At 36.5% G+C, this 21,680-nt stretch overlaps 1 protein-coding gene across 7 annotated transcripts in view; it reads left to right on the top strand.

Annotated features, from left to right (window-relative positions):
- The window catches only part of SBF2 (SET binding factor 2), a 685,303-nt gene that overhangs the window by 228,237 nt on the left and 435,386 nt on the right, over window positions 1-21,680 (top strand). The window lies entirely within an intron of this gene.

Genomic DNA, 21,680 nt, shown 5'->3' with positions numbered 1-21,680 from the left:
AAGTTGTATAAAGAAATTGTATTTTAATTGGGAGGCAATAAAGAGCCATTATACATTCTTGAACAGGAGAGTAAATGTGTCAAAAGTGATGTTTTAGAAAATTAATTTATAAGTGCTTTACTGGAAGGTTTAGAAGAGGATATCTGAGTTTTTCATGATGCATAAATCATTTCCTGTTATGGAATTCAACAATCAGTTCTTAGAGATTTCACATTTTCTAAAGTATTTAATCCCTTACCTGATATGTAACAACTTTATATGTGTATTATTACTTTCTGTTTCAAAGCAAGCAGATTCATAGTGTAATCTTTTTAAAAATTTAAAAGACAAATAGCGATTCAAATTTGAATTAATATTCAGTTATATTTGGTGCTACAAATGAACTGAAATGGTATTCATGTGAACAGATATTCTATGTACACAATTGTGTTTGTAGTGGCATAGCTTACTTTTCCATATCATTATTAGCAGGTTCCTTTTGAGAATTGGAAGATCCAGTCTCATTTTAGAAACATTAAGTGTGAAAAATGTCTTACAATTGAAGATATGTGGTGTTTCAGAATCTCTGTAACAGTGCTATGTATCTAGTAGATGAGGAGTCTCAATTAGTATTATATACTAATTACTGAAGCAGTAAAAAAGAGGAGAGTGGCAGGATATAATATCCAGAATTAACAGGAAACAAAAAAGAATAGTCACCAATAAGAGAAAATCAGAAATGTGTAAACTTAAGGAATAGTGAGAGTTTAGTGTATTTCTGTTTATGTACATGAGCTAATGGCTTTGAACCTCAGATCTGTATGTCTAAAATGGGGCAACAATCCGTGCCCTATTTTCTTCTTAGTGTGGTGAGGAACAAATGAGAGATACCATGTTTTAAATTTAATTAAAGGATTATGTAAACTAAAGTACTAATACAAATATATTTATTATTATTACTACAATTTCTGAAAATACACGCAATATATTCCAGTCCTGTTTATAGTAATTTTTAGAAAAAGTTACACTTGTTAGGACTTGGGATAGGAATATATGTATACCTGATATGATGGAATTTATTGTGATTTCAGGGAAAAGCATCTAAAAGTACATTCTGTGTATTTGCTCACTAAAGTCAAGAATTTCTTTAACAATAGAAACAGTGAAGAAGTCACCCATATCATAATCAGAAAGAATGGTATAAAATGAACAGAAAATTCTTTACGTGTAAATAATTTATACAACTTAAATGTGCTAGTGAACCCATTTTCCGTCTTCCTGGTTTGAAACCATTGAAATCCCTTGGGGTCTGGCAGAAGCAAATGCACAAAAACTGTCTGTCCTGTAGGTGTATTTCTATAGCTCAGGGCATATAAGGTTCCCACAGAATGAAACAACCTACACTGAAGATTATAAATATTATAGACCACAAGAGGAAAGAAACCACCGTGTAAGAGAATGAGCAGGACAACAAGCAAAAGAATAAGTATAACAAGAACTGGAGAATAGAAAAATCTCAAGAGAGACAATAAAGCAAATTTGTTTAAAACATGTAGAGATAGAAGAAGGAAGAATAACTATAATGGAAAACATGTACAATATACAAAGTGGAAAAGGAAGATATGAAAGAAACCATACAATGCTTAGAAATAAAAATAATACAGTAATTGAAATTAGATATCTGTGAATAGATGTTTTTATTTAGAAAACTTTTTAGTTCTTTCTGTGTGCCTTAACATAATTCTTACTAAGTTAAACAGCAGAGCATAATCATTTGAAGAGAGAATTAGTTAATTGGTAGAGGGATTTGAGGATGTCACCCAGAACACAGAACAGAGATATAAGGAGGAACATACAAGGTAAGAGATGTTAAGAACATGGAAAACAGAATGAGTGCATCCAATTTATGTCTAATAGGAATTTGAAAAGCATAGAATAGAGAGATTGGATAAGAAACAATATCTAAAAGAAAGATAATGGCTAAATTTTCCAAAATTAAAGAGAATCGAAAAATCTTAGATTGGAGAAGCAAGATACCATGAAGCAAGAAGATTCCAACAAGATACATAAAAATAAATCACATTTAAAAATAATAGCTAATATTTTTGAACATTTAATGCTAAGCATACTGTAAGTACTTTCTATATTATCTCATTTAATCCCTTCAATAATCCTTTGTGAAAGGTTCTATTTTTATTCCTATTTCAGAATTGAGGAAGCTGAAGTCCAGGAAAGTTACCTAAGACCATATAATATTTGAATTTGGGCAATCCCCTGGCAAAATTGATCAAGAAACAAGAGAAGTAGCATATACTAACAGTATTAAGGATGCAAAGGCGTATGTTGAAGTTAAAAATTTAAAATAGTAACTTTAAATAGCTTTGTTCTAAAAACAGGGCAGCTTAGAATAAATTTAGAAATTCTGGGTTTCTAGAAAAATATGAACTGCCAGAGTTGACTAAAAAGAAATAGAAAATCTGAAAAGAACGCTAACCATTAAATTAATACTCATTTGAAAGTTGTACATAAGAAAAATACTAGTCACGGTTATTTCACTGGCAAATGTCACCAAAATTTTTAGTAATAAATTACCTGTCTTATATGAAATATCCCAGAAAACGAAAAATTGAACACTTTCCTTCACTGGCATTCATTACATCTTTAATTTATATGTATTATCTTCATATACATAATCTTCATGAGGACAAGGACCATGTCTTGAGTATCTGCCAACTCCATCTTTAACACTTAATAAATACTTGGCATGTGTAGACTTTCAATAAATATTTGACAAATAATTATAGTAATATTCTAAAATAATATTTCAAAAGTACTTAGAAATCTCTCATAATTACACTCCTTAATCCCTTTAGAGATATATCAGATGAGACAAGTGTGTTTATATTTTGCTATTGTATGATTTCTTCTCTACAGTAATTTATGAGGCTTTAATAAAAATATGTATGATTTACAAAGTTAAGCATTTTAAGCATGTGTATTATTATTAGAGGATGACCTCTATTAACTACAACAGTGCTTTGTTACTTTTAAAAGTAGTTTGGTTGAAAAAAACGTAGTTTGGTTGAGTGAAAGAACACAGAAATTCTTCTTTTCTCCCTTTCATTGTAAGTGCACAAATTTAATGTACTTTTTTCCTATTTATTCTTCACCCCATTTTCAGCATACTTAGTAGATTTTGTTTTGATAAGAAACATTCTCTTAATGCTCTTTTCTTTCATGAAGTTTATTTTTTAAATAGCTGTGTTAGATTCGAATGATTTTGTACCTCTTCTGTTTACTCTTTTTGGTTGTGTGTTTTGTTCTTTACCCCTAGAGTTTTATTTTCCCCAAAGATGAGCTCACTAACTGACGTATTGAAGATTGTTGTTATCGTTATCTTATGGTGTATGCCCGATTTATTGTTGGGTTTTTTGGTTTTCTTTTATGAGTTTTAATAAAGGAAAAGCCAGATGTGTTTTAGAAATCAAGGGTTCAGTCTTATGTATGGAATGTGACATTTCAGTTCATGGCTAGTCTCATTCATACTTTGTTTCTTGAAATTAGACACTTTTCATCTTTCTGCAACTCAGAGTAACTTTTATGTCATTCAGAATTGAAGTTGAAATGAAACTTGGTTTTATCTTAAATGAATATGAGATTTGCCCTTTAAGATAATTTTTTTAATTTTGAAAACATCTGAAATAAGGTGCATACGTTAAATTTTTATTCTTACTTTACTTTTATTTAAAATCTACCACAGTTACTTATTTCTAGGGAGAATACTTAAGGAAGCTGAAGAGTTACTGGTACAATACCATAATTGCACATTACGTATGTGTGAGTGTAAAATAATCCATTTCTGGTACTTTATTTAAAAAGAAACACTATTTCTGTGATTTGGATGCTTGTATAGTTTTATTGAAACCTAGCACATATATTCTTGATTATTCATACTTCAGATGCATATGGGGAATCATCCTCATTCTTTAAATGAAAAGTTAATTAATAAAATATGTTATGCCTGGAAAAGTTTCTTCTTTTAGATTAGAATTTAAATTCTTGGAATAATCTTAAAAGATATGAAATCATCTACAAATATATTTTATTTAAATTAAGGTGTGTTACTAACTTTAAAATAAAATATTAATTCTATGCCAGGATATCCTAATTTTAACATGCTTATTAAATTCTTGAAAACATAAGGTAAATAAAAACTATCAGCTTACTCAGTAGGCTGAGCCCCCAATCTTGGGGTTTGTTCATACGAAACTTAATCCCGCAAAGGATAGGCTAAGCCTACTTAAAAGTAGGCCTAAGAGTCACCTCCAAGAGAACCTCTTTTGTTGCTCAGATGTGGTCTCTCTCTCTCTCAGCCAACATGACAAGCAAACTCACTGCCCTCCCCCTCTCTACATGGGACATGACTCCCAGGGGTGTGGACCTTCCTGGCAATGTGGGACAGAAATCTTAGAATGAGCTGGCAGTCAGCATCAAGGGATTAAGAAAACCTTCTCGACTGAAAGGGGGAAGAACGAAATGAGACAAGATAAAGTGTCAATGGCTGAAAGATTCCAAACAGAGTCGAGAGGTTATCCTGAAGGTTATTCTTATACATTAAATAGATATCACCTGTTTAGTTAAGGTATAATGGAGAGGCTAGAGGGAACCGCCTGAAAATGTAGAGCTGTGTTCCAATAGCCATGTTTCTTGAAGATGATTGTATAATGATATGACTTTTGCAGTATGACTGTGTGATTGTGAAAACCTTGTGTCTGATGCCCCATTTATCTACCTTATTGATAGACAATGGATTAAAAATAAATAAATAATAGGGGGAGCAAATGTTGAAGTGAATTTAATGGATTGAAGTGCTGGTGATTGGTTGGGGGGAGGGGTAAAGGGTATGGTATGTATGATTTTTTTCTGTTTTCTTTTTATTTCTTTTTCTAAACTGATGCAGATGTTCTAAGAAATGATCATGGTGATGAATATACAACTATGTGATGATATTGTGAATTACTGATTATATATGTGGAATGGAATGATCAAATGGGAAGAATGTTTGTGTTTGTATGTTGATATGTTTAATAAATAAAATTTTAAAAATTATGGATTTAATGTGTTTGTATATGTATATATTTATATTTCTGTAATTTGCATTGATGCTAATAAGTAATTATTATTTTTTAGTTTATGAAGCAATTTTCAAATAAAATATTTATTAAAGTTATACCTACTTATAACTGTCATAACTAATTAGCATGTGTATATAGCCTTTTCATGAATAAAATTAAATAGTCAGGGGCGGGCCACAGTGGCTCAGCAGGTAGAGTTCTCGCCTGCCATGCCAGAGACCCGGGTTTGATTTCCGGTGCCTACCCTTGCAAAAATAAATAAATAAATAGTCAGTAATATCAGCTGATTTGACTTTCTTTAAGAAACAGAAGCTGTTGAGTATTTGAAGGAAATCTGTGGAGGGCAAAGGAAATGGGTGTCCCAAATGAACCGTTTTTGTTTGTTTCTAGTTAGTTACCACTAGAGCGCTTAACGAGTTGGAGGTTGGCTTTTGTAATATTAAATTTCTTAATTTTTGAACTTCTGTCATTGGTATTATAAAATGATTTAAGAATTTGAGGGTATGCAATTAAATCCAGATGTGTTGCTGATAAATTTTGCTGTGATTCATTAATTTGCTAATGTTTAATGTAGATCATTCTTTTTTTGTGTGTAGAAATTTATTTTTCAGGTTTGAAGTTATGAAATTTTACTTAAATCCTAAAGGTGTTTTTATTTTCTCTTTAATTTCTATATAATGTCAAAACAAAAAATTGTTTAAAACAATTTATGTTGTAATTAGTATGCCTAATGAGCAGTGGGAAAAATTATGGATTGCAAAAGTTAAATTGATATTGATTTATGAGGCACTTTAATGTTTGTTGATCAAATAACAATCGTTTATGTACTTTGGTAATTCAGTAAATGTATGCTTTGGAATAGTGGAAGATACATGATTTGTAGAATTTCCTTTTTGCTACCTCTGTCTTAGAGTAGTCGCCTCAAATTAAAGTAGTGAAGAAAGTGTTTCTTCCTTATACATATAAAATACATCTGGAAGAATAAATTCACATCTGGTTCATGGATTTCCTCCATGGAGATGATCCAAATTCAATGCCAAGATTAGAGCAAGTACTCAAGGGTTTGTAGAATCTTATGTGGAATGTGAAATATTTTGTTTGGAAGTACTTGGGGAAACAATTCATTCATGTGTTTGTGTTAAGTTCTAATTTTAGATGTATCTTCCCTCATTAAAAATAAAAATGTTTTTTGGTTCTTCTTATAATCAAGATACTTGAAAACACTGTTTACATTTGACAAGATGTTTTAGCTGGTCATTTTCAAACATCATTTTATGAAAGTTTTATGAAAGAGAGATCAATTATATTGTTAAACTTATCAGGTCATGATCATTTAACCATTATTAAAACCATACTTCTGGTAGATAATGTTGTGTGGACTGATTTATTCTGTCATACTTCATTGATTCAATTTAGAAGAAACAGCAATCATTTTAAAATTGCTGTATTCTAATGTCCAAATGGTATGTGTAAGTTTGGATTCTCAGAATATGAATATGAAGATATATGTACTGAGTGCTCCCTCAGCCTCATGATGGCTAACAAGTCTATTTGCATCTGAATACTGTCCCTAGAGTAGCATAAAGTAGAAGCATTTGTGGGATCGATCCAAGAAGCATGTGAACTAAAAATAATATTGTCAAAGTTTTATGAATTATTTGTCTTATGCATTGAGACTGCCAAACCAAGCAGCAAGTCATGTGAATTAAACTTGATACATTGTAATAAATGAGTGTCACTTAGTAAATCTCCCTCATTAAAGTAGCTGTTTGGTCTTCAAGGATTGTTTTGATCCTTTAACATGTGATATAGTTCCCATATAAAAACATCATAAAGTAATTTTTAGATAAGTCTACAACTATTGCTTTTCTATATATATATATTTTTTAACTTTGAGCTTTCTGTGAAATAGAAAAAAAAGTGTTTTACATATGTATCTAATTTAGTGATTTCTAAACAGTATGGCAGGAATTTTTATGTTTCAGCAGATTTTCCAGTGCATTGCCAAATTGTAGGTATTAGAAGAGTCTTGGAGGGGGCTGGCCTTTGACAGTTCCTATTTTCTCCCTCTTCTTACTCTTCTTTATAATCTTCCCTCCATCTTTTCTTATTGGTATGTGCAATTTCTATTCTTGCCAAGGTATAGTTGAGATTGAAACATTAATTTATTTGATTGTATTTATGTAAGTGTTACCATAAGAAAAACTGGTTAGCTCTATTAATACATTTGGCCACCTTAAAAATTACCTATTACCATTTGCTTTTGTGATGTGCTTTGAGGCTCTGTGCTCCCTGCTTTGTTCAGAGAAAGCATCCAAACTGCCATGGGTTACCTGTTGGTTACCATGGGGATCTCTGTGAGCACTTCATTGATCCATTGACCCTTTCCAAAAGTATTCATTGAGAGTCTGTTGTATCAGACACTATGTAGGGTGATAATTTTAACTTGTTTAATATACCTCTCTTTCCTTTCAAGACAGTGAATTCCTTTGTTAGCCTCTGTTACTCATTAAATTTACAGCTCAGTTTTTTCTAGTATTCTTTCTCAATTCCAATGCTTTCTTAAAACTGTTCCTTCTATCATACCTTGAATTTACGACCACTTACTTTGTTCAGTACCATTGCTGGCTGTATTTTCAGTCCTGCACATGAGAAATGATAGCATTCTTATTGCAGCATTGTGAAGAAGAAGCAAGTGTCTGCAGTGTTCTCCAAAGAGAAGGTGGAGTTCTCAAGATGATCTATTGTAGAAGAAAATATTAAAATTTATGTTAATTTTTAATTTAAAATAAATTAAACTTTATAATGAAATCTCTCTTTGTATGTAGGTTGGCTCTAGGGTCCTCATTTACTCTGATTGTCAGCCCCATGCCTTGTATATAAGTGAGAGAGATTATAAAAAGACAGGTTCAATCACAGAGAAGGCTTAAAAATGGCTCCTTTACTTGTTCAATTGCTTTCCATGTACTGCAACATATTATAAATTATCGTTCCTTCTTTATTGGATTTGTATATTACAGTGTATAAGAATCTTTATGGTATTTTGTACTGAGATGCAGCTTGACCAAAAGTCTTTTGTTCTAAACAAAGGCTTTCTGATGTTCTCATATAGGCATGATTAGGACATCTTACCTTTACTGCAAAGAGAAGTTCCAAATTAGCTGTATTTTTCTATGGTGGCGAGTGGCTGTTAGTACTGTTTTATCTAGTACTTTTGAAAAATTACACATTTATTCTGTCTTTCAAAGTAAAGCTTGACATTTTATCGACGAATGAGGCAATAACAGCTTTTCAAAATGAACTTGTGCTGTGGAGTGAAGGTATATTTTTTAAAATGAGCATTTGGAAAGGTTTCCATTATTATATGGTTTTGTTGCCAAAATAACGTGTTTCATCTATTAAAAATTTCATATTTCACACTTAAAAAACATGAAGCAGATGATGTCATCCACGTGACATGAGACATCCCCTGAAAAAAACCTCCCCAGAGATTCAGCAGAAAAAAGGACAAATCTTACTTGATTAGAACTCTGGAAGAAGGTAGAAACTGGAGAAGGATTCCACAAATGCTGAATCAAAGATAGGAAATTTCCATCCTGGACTAACTGGTCCTCTTCCCTCTCCCTCACTTGGTTCCCTCCAGCTTGGAAACTGCTCAGAGTCAGCAGCCCAGACCCCGCCCACCACTTACCTGGGCCACAGACTATAAAATCATTCACAACAGTGAGTTGGATCCCCACAGGGACCCAAGTCCACAGAGACTGACGCAGAACACAAGCCGCTGAGGGGTGCAGAATATATCTGCAGACTGGGTGGCTGTGGGAGTCGTCTGCCCTAAGAAGGGACGCAGCCCCATACTGAGCCAGATATTGGCCGGCAAAGTGAGAGTATGGGGTCCCCACGTTTGAGACCCTCCCAGTCAGATACCTAGAGAGCCACTGTTTCAACTGCTTTAGAAGTGGATTTGGCAAAAAGCCATTAAAGTCTGCTTTCGTAGGGCTGAGGGAAATGGTAACTGAAGAATGCCATCTCCTGGGCAGGCCAGAAAGTCCAGGAAAAAAATGGACTTTTCAGAGTCTTTCTGAACCCTTGTCTGTGGCCCACTGGATCTGATCTATACTCCCCACATAGGTACCCAGCCCTCTTTTGGCTGGAAAATACTGATGATCCAGCTGTCAGAGAAGAGCCTTAATAACAAACCCAAAACAATGAAAAATCCTAGATGAGAGGGAAACCATCCTTCAGAATAAATCCATCAAGATAATCAGGTGACCAAATACCAGCAAAAAAATCACAAGGCATACTAAAATGCAGGAAGATATGGCCAGTTAAAGGAACAAGCTAAAAAGTCAAGAGACATAGAATTTGGAACAACTAACCAAAGATGTTCAAACAAATCTCCTACTAAACAAATTCAAAAAAGAAAACTAAAGACATAAAATATATTAAGAAGACACTGGGTGAGCATAAAGATTAACTTGAAAGAATGCATAGAAAAATATTAGATCTTATAGAATTGAAAGCCACTATAGACAAAATTAAAAAGACATTAAAGATACACAATAGCAGATCTGAAGAAGCAGAAGAAAGATCAGTGAGCTGTAAGACAGAACATCTGAATTAGGTCAGACTAAAGAACTTTGAGTAGGGTCTAAAATGATTGATAACATGAAGCACACATACATATGCTTCGTGGGTATCCCTGAAGGAGAAAATAAGAGAACATGGCCAGGAAGAATATTTGAGGAAATAATGGCTGAAAATTTCACAACCCCTATATGTTAGCCAGGGTTCTCTACAGAAACAGAACCCACAGGAGAGATCTGTAACTATGAGATTTATTAAGGTGTCTCACACAACTGTGCAGATGAAGGAGTCCAAAATCCATGGGCAGGCTGTGAGGCTGGTGGCTCTGATGAAGGGTCTGAAGCTCCCTGGCTCAAAAAGTAGTGAAAGAATCTCTCTTCTTCCTTAAAAGTCTTCAGCTGATTGGATTATTTCATTGGTGGGAGACTCCTTAGTTGATCACAGATGTAATCAGCCACAGACGCAGTCAGCTGACTAACATTTTAATATACCAGCCTTCCGGTTTAACAACCAGCCGTGAAATATCCTTGCAGCAATGGTCAGGACAGTGCTTGCCTGACCAGGCAATTGGGCATAATCACTTGACCAAAGTTAACACTAGAACCCAACCTTGTCAATTTGGCAGCTGTACACATCACTTGAAACATACTTAATTTCCAAACAGAACACAATAACAGACATATGTGTTTGCCTAACAATACTCAAATGTCCTTCGTACAAGTGGAAATGCACTACATCTCTCCAGAATAGGGTGCAAGTCCTTAGGTAACATCCACTCTTTTTTTTTTTTAAATATTTTTATTGACAAATCTTCATACACATATATTCCATGAATGGTATACACTTAGTGGCCCACAATATCATCATATAGTTGTGTATTCATCACCATGATTGTTTTTAAAACATTTGCATCACTCCAGAAAAAGTAAAAACTCATACATCACATACTCTTTACCTCTCCCTCTCATTGACCACTAGTATTTCAATCTACCCAATTTATTTTATGCCCTGTCCCCCCTATTATTTATTTATTTTTATTCATGTTTTTTTTCCTCATCTGTCTGTACCCTGGATAAAGGGAGCATCAGACACAGGGTTTTCACACTCACACAGTCACAGTGTAAAAGTTATATCTTTTACAATTGTCTTCAAGAATCAAGGCTACTGGAACATAGCCCAGCGGTTTCAGGTACTTCCCTCCACCCACTCCAATGCACCGTAAACTAAAAAGGGGTATCTATATAATGCATAAGGATAACCTCCAGAATAACCTCTCAATTCTGTTTGAAATCTTTCAGCCACTGAGAATACTGGAAAGGTTATATGTTATTGAAATATTTCACCAAACACCCAAAAAAGCAAAGTGTTTTCCTAGTGCAGGGGAGGTATCACAAATGTCAGCCACATGTCCGAGAGGCAGCCTGGTTTACACTGTTAACTCTTCAGCTTACCAAATGTGCTTATGATAACACTTAATTCTCATGTCCGAGAGGCAGCCTGGTTTACACTGTTAACTCTTCAGCTTACCAAATGTGCTTATGATAAAGCACTGCCTCATTAAAACACAGAGGAATGCTCTATCTTGATTTTAAATGTTAATTATTTACCTATCCTTAAAATTCAATGGTTTTTAAATAAATGTAAATCACTTCTTGGGTGCTCGGGTGGTTCAGTGGTAGAATGCTCACCTTTCATGCGGGAGACCCAGGTTCGATTCCTGGACCATGCACCCCCCCAAATATATTATTATCATATATAATAATATATATATATAAATCACTTACCTGAGGGCAGGGTCTCAATTACCAATAATTTTTGCCTTTAAAGGATAGTGTTGCATTCACACGCTTTAGCTTTTCACAGAGGCTTAACCAAAATAAGACAACATAAAAAATATTACTAATAACCCAACATCTTTAAGAATTTTAACACTTGACATCGTGATAGTGAGCTGTAGACAAGAATAGAGATTATCAGCAAGATTTTTTTATGACTGAATGTAATTTGATATTACTAGGATAGTAACATTAGAATTATTTTTCAAGATTCCTGTGGAGCCATGCTTATTTTACATCCATGTGAGCTGCTGTTGTCACTACTGTGTCCAAGCCCAGAGGATGAACTTTCTGTATTATAATCTATGTCATTTTCTTTTTCCTGTCTTCTTCTTCTTCAGGGAAATGTCTGTTCATCAAGGCAAACTTGTGAATTGCTTCTTCCACCCAGTACTTAGTTTGCCCAGAAACACATGCCTCAATGTCTTCTGAATTCCAATGACCCTGTAAGAAGAGGTGAAGGCTGCTATCTGAAAGCAGTTTACACATTTTTTTCTCAAGGGCTCATGGACCATTCTGAAGGGTTGACCCTATGCTGAGTTACAAGCAAAGGCTGAGTAAATTTAAAAAGATTGAAATTGTACAAAACACTTTCTTGGATCACAATGGAGTGAAGTTGGAAATTCACAGGCAGAGGGCCAGAAACTTTAAATATATGGTGGCTAAATGGCTCAATCTTAAACAGTCAGCAGATCAAGGAAGAAATTGCAAGAGAAATAAATATTTCAAGGCAAATGAAAATGAAAACACAGCATATGAAAATTTATGGGATGCATTAAAGGCAGTGCTAAGAGGGAAATTTATTGCCTTAAATGCCTATATTAAAAAAGAAGAAAGAGCAAAAATAGAGAAATTAAGTGTTCACTTGGGAGAACTAGAGAAAGATCAGCAAACTAACCCCAAAGCAAATAAAAGGAAAGAAATAACACAGATTAGAGCAGAAATAAATGAAATTGAGAACATGAAAACAATTGAGAAATTCAACAAAACCAAAAGTTGGTTGTTTGAGAAAAGCAATGAAATCACTGGACCCTTAGCTAGGTTGGCAGAGAGAGAGAGAGAGAGAGAGAGAGAGAGAGAGAGAGAGAACTAGCTAATTCATTCTATGAAGCCAACATCACCCTAATACCAAAGCCAGGCTATAAAAAAAAAAATTATGGTCCAATCTCTCTAATCAATATATCTGCAAAGATCCTCGACAAAATGCTTCCAAATTAAATCCAACAGCACATTAAAAGAATTATACACCATAACCAAATGGGATTTATTCCAGGTATGCAAGGATACTTCAACATAAGAACATTAATTAATGTAATATGCCATATAAATACATCAAAGTGGAAAAAAACACATGATCATCTCGACTGGTACAGAAAAGGCATTTGGCAAAATTCAACATCCTTTCTTAATGAAAACACATCAAAGGACAGGAATAGAAGGGAACTTCCTCAACAGAATAAAGAAAATATATGAAAAACTCACAGCTAACATCATCCTAAATGATGAAAGAATAAAAGCTTTCCCTCTAAGATCAGGAACAAGAGAAGGATGCCCATGGTCACCACTGTTATTCAACATTGTGCTGGAAGTTATAGCCAGAGCAATTAGACAAGAAAAAGAAATAAAAGGCATCCAAATTGGAAAAGAAGAAATAAAACTCTCACTGTTTGCAGATGACATGATGCTGTATATTGAAAATTCCCCAAAATCTACAGCAAAGCTATGAGAGCTAATAAATGAGTACAGCAGAGTGGCAGGGTACAAGATCAACACCCTCAAATCAGTAGTGTTTCTATTCACTAGGGTACAAGATCAGCACCATCAAATCAGTAGTGTTTCTATTCACTAGTAATGAGCAATCTGAGGAGGAGATAAAAAAAATTCCATTTACAATAGCAACCAAAATAATAAAAGATTTAGAAATAAATTTAACTAAAGATACAAAAGACCTATACACAAGGGTGCACGGGTGGTTCAGTGGTAGAATGCTCACCTTGCATGCAGGAGATCTGGGTTTGATTCCCGGACCATGTAACCCGCCCCCCCCAAAAAAAAATAAAAAGAAAATCAAAAGACCTATACATGGAAAACTACAAGAAATTGTTAAAAGAAAATATTCACTCTTAAACTTCAAATCCTATGAGTTAAATACTATAACATGAACAATACAACTTATGTCATATGATAAGTAGAAAACAAAATATTTGCTTATGTACAAAGGCAGACATATAATGAAACAGGGAGGAAATATTCATATAATCACAGTCTTCATTTCTGTCATGTGATCATAGTTCATATTTATCACTACTTCTTCTACTACCCATTCCATATTCTCTTTACCTTCAGCAAGTGCTTCAGCTGGCTGTCGTTCTTTGCCGGGTGGGGTGACCCAGACCTTCATTCCCGAAGTTTCTAGGCATTGGTAGTCCTGCCTAGATTGGGTTGTTGCAGTTTTCCATTGACTTTAATCACAGAGCATGGTAGTACTAAGAGAAGCACTAGGGGACCTCCCCTATTCCAGGATAACTTTTCTTTATCTCTCTTGTGCAGATGCAGTCCTACATCCCCCTGATAGTCAGAATCAATCACCCCAGACAGAACAGTAATCCCCCCTGTGACTGTTGATTCAGTGGTAAGAGAAGCCCAGAGTGGCCAGGTGGCAGTTTTAACTTCCAGTTCAGTGGAATTGTTGTTGTACCTCCTGGTAGAATCACTCCTTGTTTTGGAACTAAGACCTGTAGACCAGCAGAGCTTAAGGTTTCAGAGACAGGAAGCAAAAATTTCCCTAGTTATCACTAGGGGTGATAGTGAGTGGTGCCACTCTCATTTCTGCCCCTTGATTCCTGGACCTGCGAATCCTGGCTATGGGAGAAACAGCGCCATAGAGTGGATGTGGATTCAGAGCATACACACCCTCTTGAAGAGCATTGCCCCAGCCCTGCAAGGTATTGCCACCTAGGTGGCAATAAGTGGATCTTCAGAAGGCCATTCCACTGTTCTGTCAACCTAGCTGCCTCTGGATGATGGCAAACATGATAAGACCAGAGAATTCCATGAGCATATATCTATTTCTGCACTTCAATTGCTTTGAACTGGCCTCCTTGATGAGGAGCAATGATATGTAAAATACCAAGATGGTGGATAAGGTATTCTGTAAGTCCAAGTATGGTACTTTTTGCAGAAGCATTGCATTCAGGGAATGCAAACCTTATCCAGAGTATGTGTCTATTCCAGTTAGAACAAATTGTTGTTCCTTCCATGATGAAAGTGGTCCAGTGTAATCAAACAGCCACCAAGTAGCAAGCTGATCACCTTGGGAAATGATGCCATATTGGGGATGGAATGTGGGTCTCTGCTGCTGGTAGATTGGGCACTCAGCAGTGGCCATAGTCATGTTAGCCTTGGTGATTGGAAGTCCATGTTGCTGAGCCCAACTTTTATGATGGAATACTGCTGTGAATGTCCAACTTTATGGTTTGGTGGGTTAGACAACACCCAGCTCATGATAGGCAACTCAGGTTTCATGGTAATTTGATGGCCCATGGTTAAGCGTTCAGTCTCTGCTAAGACCCAGTAGCAGGCTAAAAGCTGCTTCTCAAAAGGAGAGTCATTTTCTGCAGAGGATGGTAAGGCTTTGCTCCAAAATCCTAAGAGTCTGTGTTGTGATTCTCCTTTAGGGAGTTGCCAGAGGGTCCAGACAGTGTCCCTATTTGCTCCTGACACTTCCAGAACAATTGGATCTACTGGATCATATGGCCCAAGTGGTAGGTCAGCTTGCACAGCAACCTGGACATGTAGTGGAGCCTCCTCTTTTTCTGGTCCCCACTCAAAGCTAGTAGCTTTTTGGTCACTTGGTAAATGGGCTGGAGTAGCACACCCAAATGAGGAATATACTGTCTCTAAAATCCAAAGAGGCCAACTACACATTCTGCCTCTTCTTTGGTCATAGGAGGGGCCAGATGCAACAGTTTATCCTTCATTTTAGAAGGGATATCTTGATATGCCCCATACAACTGGGTACCTAGAAATTTCACTGAGGTGGAAGGTCCCTATATGTTTGTTAGATTTATCTCCCATCCCCTGACCTGCAAATGCCTTACCAATAAATCTAGAGTAGTTGCTACTTCTTGTTCACTAGGTCCAATCAGCATGATATCATCAATATAATGGACCAGTGTGATGCCTAGAAGTAGGGAGAAAGGATCAAATCCTTATGGACAAGATTGTGACATAAGGCTTGAGAGTTGATATGCCTTTGAGAGGATAGTGAAGGTATGCTACTGACCTTGTCAGCTGAATGCAAACTGTTTCTGGTGGTCCTTACTGACAGCTTGTTCTAGTTTGCTAGCTGCCAAAATGCAATATACCAGAAACAGAACAGCTTTTAACAAGGGGAATTTAATAAGTTGCTAGTTGACAGTTCTAAGGCCGAGAAAATGTCCCAATTAAAACAAGTCTATAGAAATGTCCAATCAAAGGCATCCAGGGAAAGATACCTTGGTTCAAGAAGGCTGATGAAGTTCAGGGTTTCTCTCTCAGCTGAAAGGGCACATGGCAAACATGGCGTTGTCATCTGCTAGGCGTCATCTGCTAGCTTTCTCTCCTGGCTTCCGGTTTTCATGAAGCTCCCCGGGAGGCATCTTCCTTCTTCATCTCCAAAGGTTGCTGGCTCGTGGACTCTCTGCATCTCATGGCTACATCATTCTGCTCTCTTTGAATCTCTCATTCTCCAAAATATTTCCTCTTTTATAGGACTCCAATAAACCAATCAAGACCCACTCAAATGGGTGGAGACATGTTGTCCCCTAATCCAGTTTAACAACCATTCTTGACTAAATCACATCAACCAGGGAGATGATCTCATTACAGTTTCAAATATACAGTATTGAATAGGGATGATTCTACATTTATGAAATGGGATTTATATTAAAACATGGCTTTTCTTAGGGGGCATACTTCCTTTCAAACCAGCACACAGCTATTAAGAAAAAAACATTTGCTAGATCAGTAGTTGCATACCAGGTACCAGGTGATGTGTTAATGTGTTCAAGCAATGATACCACTTCTGGGACAGCAGTTGGAATTGGAGTCACCACTTGGTTAAGCTTGTAATAATCCACTGTCATCCTCTAAGACCCGTCTGTTATCTGCACAGGCCAAATAGGAGAGTTGAATGCACATGTAATGGGAATCACCACTCCTGCACCCTTCAGGTCCTTAAGAGTGGCACTAATCTCTGCAGTCCCTCCAGGAATACGGTATTGCTTCTGATTCATTATTTTGCTAAGTAGGGGCAGCTCTAGTGGCTTCCACTTGCCATTTCCTACCATAATAGCCCATACTCCATGAGTCAGAGAACTAATGTGGGGATTCTTCTGTTTGCTGAGTGTGTTGATTCCAATTATGCATTCTGAAACTGGGGAAATGACCACAGAATGGGTCTGGGTCCCCACTGTGAGATGAATCTGAGGTAAAACCCCATTGATCACCTGAGCTCCATAATCCCCTACTTTGACTGGTGCACCATACTGACGTTTTGGGTCTCCTGGAATTAGTGTCACTTCTATGCCAGTTCCTAAAAATCCCTGAAATATCTGATCATTTTGTTTTCTCTGGTGCATGGTCACCCAGGTAAAAGGCTGTAGGTCTCCTTGGGGAAGGCTGGGAGGAAGGTTAACAGTGTAAATTTTGGGCAGTATAAAAGGGTCCTTCCCCAAGGATACCTGGCCCTCCCCTCATTTGAGGGACTCTGGGTCTATAAACTGTCTCAAATCTTGGAACTGATTAAGGGGCCATGACTCTGTTTTTATAATTTGAGTTAGACTTCTGTGCACTTAACCTCTTCTGCTTATACAGCTCAAATAAGAATTTAGTAGACTGCTCATCTGTTTTACTTCTAGGTAGCCCATGATCTACTAGCCAATAACATAAGTCTCTGCAAGTCAGAGTATTTTGACTGTTGCTTTGAGTCTGCTATTCATTATAGTGGCCATACCCACCTTGTCTGTGGTTATTACCTGTCATCACATGGCTTCTGCCAACTCTGGATACAGTCATCCCCATTGTGTTTAAGGATCCCAGCTCAGTGACAGTAGTCCCCATAGTAATATCCCACCTACAGAGAAGGGCGACTACAGAGCTCGTCAGGGATGATAGAGCTAGTTTCATGAATTTATTTCTCAAGGTTCTGGTGAAAGGTATGTCCTCTAGACATTCCTAAGGTGTGTGAGCAGGTCTTCCATGATAAATCCATTCTAACATTCACCTTTCTCTAAGCCTCTGGTTCCCCTCATCTACATTTTACCAGGGCAGAGCAGTTCTGGCATGTCAGCCACCTTTTTTATCCATGTTTCAGCCAACCATCCGTAGAAACTGTTAATGCCCTTTATAACCCCTTGAGGTACAACACTGAATGTAGGATCTCTGCTTAGTGAGCCTAAATCAAGAAATTCATCTTGATCCAACTTTATATTCCTTCCACCATTATTCCACACCCTTAATATCCATTCCCACACATATTCCCCTGATTTCTGTCTATATAGTTTGGAAACTCATGCAGTTCTTTTGGAGTATAGCATACCTCCTCATGAATCACACTTTGTACCTTACCTTTTGGGGCCTATTGGGACTTTTGTCTAGTTATAGGTCTTGAAGAAAAGAGGGGTTGTGGGGGTGGGAAATGAAAAGAAATAGGAGTGTCTTTCAAGCCAGTTACCTCAGGGCATTCCATTGCAATTTCATCTTGTGAAATAAGATTAGACACCCAGACGGAGGAGTGAGAGCTATTTCTCCAGGGGAGGTGGTTACAGGGTTAGCAGGCACTGAAGGGTTAATCTTGTTAGATGGAGGTTGGAGGCAGACTCTTCTGGGCAATCTGGAGTTAGGGAAGCTCTTTCCTCAGGGCAGACCATTACAGGTCTATCTAGCAAAGTTTAGCAGATTCTAGGGATCCAATCTCCCAAAGACCATCACTATTAAGCCGCTATCACCACCATCGCATTTCAGGATCCCATTGTTTTCCATTCAAATCCCTTACTTTAACAGCAGGCACCCTGCAAAGTTGAGGTTTTAGTTTACATTGTAAATCTGTTACTTCCACAATGAGGTGTTGTGTCTGGTGTTCAGAGAAAGATTTTCTTTCAGGGCACAGACTTTTACATCCTTCATCAGGTGCTGAAGTTTCAAATTTGAAGCTTTCAGTTCCTCTTTTCCCTCATCATTCTGTCCAACGTATCTAACAACAACCAGGCAACATCATTACACCTATTAATTCCTCAAAACTCTATAAAGCTGTCAAAAACATTCTCACCCAGAGCCTTGCCTTGTAGGAGCATACAATTAGCAGAATCTAACGGTGATATTTTGAGTATCTCTTTTGCCAACTCATCCCATGAACTGTCAGTGCCATCTGTGATTATTGGAAGCAGAGTCATTAGCACCTCTGAGTCTAGTCAAAGTAGAAAACCAATTTAAGATTCTGTTTCTCAAGAACCAACTCGTGGTACCAAGCTGTGTTAATCAGGGTTCTCTAGAGAAACAGAACCAATAGGAGAAATCTGTAAATACGATATTTATAAAGGTGTCTCATACAATTGTGGAAATGGAAGGATCCAAAATCCTTAAGTCAGGCTGTGAAAGCACGTAGATCCTATGAAGGATCTGAAGGAACTCCATAGGAGAGGCTTGCTGGCTGAAGAAGCAGCACAAGTAAAAGCCTTTGGCTGATTGGATTATCTCATTGCAGGAGAGGAGCCTTAGTTGGTCACAGATGGGATCAGCCACAGATGCGATCAGCGGACACTGATAATTTAATACATCAGCATTCTGGTTTATCAGCCAGCCGTGAAATATCCTTGCAGCAGTAGTCAGGTCAGTGCTTGCCTGACCAGACAGTTGGGCATAATCACTTGGCCAACTTGACACCAGACCCTAATTATCATACCCTATAAAAGATATATATAGGCCTGCTCTACAAGAAATACTATAGGATGTTCTGCACACAGAAAAGAAAAGAGAGAGAAGCTTAGAGGAGAGTATAGAAATGAAGATTATTAGTAAGGGTAACTGAAAAGATAAAACATGGGGAGGGCGGGCCGCGGTGGCTCAGCGGGCAAGAGTGCTTGCCTGCCATGCCGGAGGACCCCGGTTCGATTCCCGGCCCCAGCCCATGTAAAAAACAAACAAACAAACAAAATATAATAAAACAAGAAAATGTTTAAAGATGTTTCCCTTTCTTCCTTCCTTCCATCCTTCCTTCCTTCTCTGTCTTTCCTTCCCTTCCTCCCTAAAAAAAAAAAAAAAAAAAAAAAACATGGGGAAAAAAACAGATTTGACAAAAGCCGAAAGTTAAAATGGTTGAATTAAGTTCTGCTTTTACAGTAATAGCATTGAATGTTAACGGATTAAATTCCCCAATCAGAAGACCCAAATTGGCAGAATGGATTTAAAAAAATGGGGTGCATGGGTGGTTCAGTGGTAGAATGCTTGCCTTCCATGAGGGAGACCTGGGTTCAATTCCCAGACCATACACCCTGCCCCTGCAAAAAAAAAAAAAAAAAAAAAGAAAAAAGATTAATCTACCTGCTGTCTATTAGACACAAAGATACAAATAGGTTAAAAATGGAAATGATGCAACGGTGGCTCAGTGGCAGAATTCTTGTCTGCTATACTGGAGACCCAGGTTCAATTCCCGGAACCTGCCCATGCAAAAAAAAAAAAAAAAGTGAAAGGATGGGAAAAGATTTTTTGTTTTGTCGTAGTAAAAAACAAAACAAGCAAAAACCCTGGGGTAGCTATGCTAATATCATAAAAAATAGAGCTTAACTGCAAAAATGTTATAAGAGAGAAAGAAGGACTCTGTTTATTAATAAAAGGGGCAATTCGCCAAGAAGAAATAACATTAAGTATCAGTACACCTAACCTGGGTGCCCCAGAGTACGTGAGGCAAACACTGGAAACAATGAAGAAAGTAATAGACGTCTTTATGATAATAGTGGAGACTTCAGCACACCACTTCCTTCAAAATAGACAGAACATCTAAACAGGGGATCGATAAGGAAACAGGGAACCTAAATAATATGATAAATCTTCTAGACTTATACATATATTTGCACCACAAAATAGTAGGATATGCATTCTTCTCAAATGCTGATGGAGCATTCTCTGGATAGATCACATGCTGTGCCACAAAGCAGAACTTAATAAATTTAAGAAGAGAGAAATTATATAGAGAACTTTCTCCAGTTATAAAGGAATGAAGCTGTGAATGAATAACATTTGTGGGGTGCAGCAGAGACAGTGCTGAGAGGGAACTTTATAGCCCTAAAAATGTACTTTACAAAATAATAAAGAACTAAAATCAAAGAGGTGACTGCAAACCTGAAGAAACTATAGAAAGAACAGCAAACTAATGCCAACGCAAGCAGAGAGGAAAGAAATAACAAAGATTAGAGGAGAAATCAATGAAAATGAGAACAAAAAACCCAAAAGAATTAACAAAACCAAAAGTTGGTTCTTTCAGAAAATCAATAAATTGAGTAATTGTTAGCTAGACTTACAAAGACAAAAAGAGAGAAGATGAAAATAAAACCAAGCATGAGAGGGAGGTCATTGACATAGACCTTGTATAAATAAAAAAGATTATAAGAAGATAATATAAACAACTGTATGACAACAAACTAGATGATGTAGATGAAATGGATAGTTTTCTAGAAAAACTTAAAAAACGTAAACTGACTCGAGAAGAAATAGAAAACCTCAAGAGACCAAATACAAGTAAAGAGATTGAATAAGTCATCAAAAACCAGATGGCTTCACAGTGAATTTTACCAGTCATTTCAAGAAAAATTAATACCAACCCTGCTCAAACTTTTATCCCTAAGTCAATCTATGATGGCAACATCACCCTAATACCAAAGGTTGATAAAGATATTATGAAAAATGAAAACTACAGACCAATCTTTCTGATGAATATAGATGAAAAAATCCTCAAGAAAATATTTCCAAATTGAATCCAACAGTACATTAAAAGAATTAGACATCATAAACAAGTGGGTTTTATTCCAGGTATGCAAGGATGATTCAACACAAGAAAATCAATTAATGTAACACATCATATTACTAAATCAAAAAGTAATCATCTCAA

The sequence above is a fragment of the Tamandua tetradactyla genome, chromosome 8 (genome assembly GCF_023851605.1).
Source record: "Tamandua tetradactyla isolate mTamTet1 chromosome 8, mTamTet1.pri, whole genome shotgun sequence".
NCBI classification, from domain to species: Eukaryota; Metazoa; Chordata; class Mammalia; order Pilosa; family Myrmecophagidae; genus Tamandua; species Tamandua tetradactyla.
Note: the sequence above shows the minus strand (reverse complement) of the source record. Positions and strands in the feature narration are given on the sequence as shown.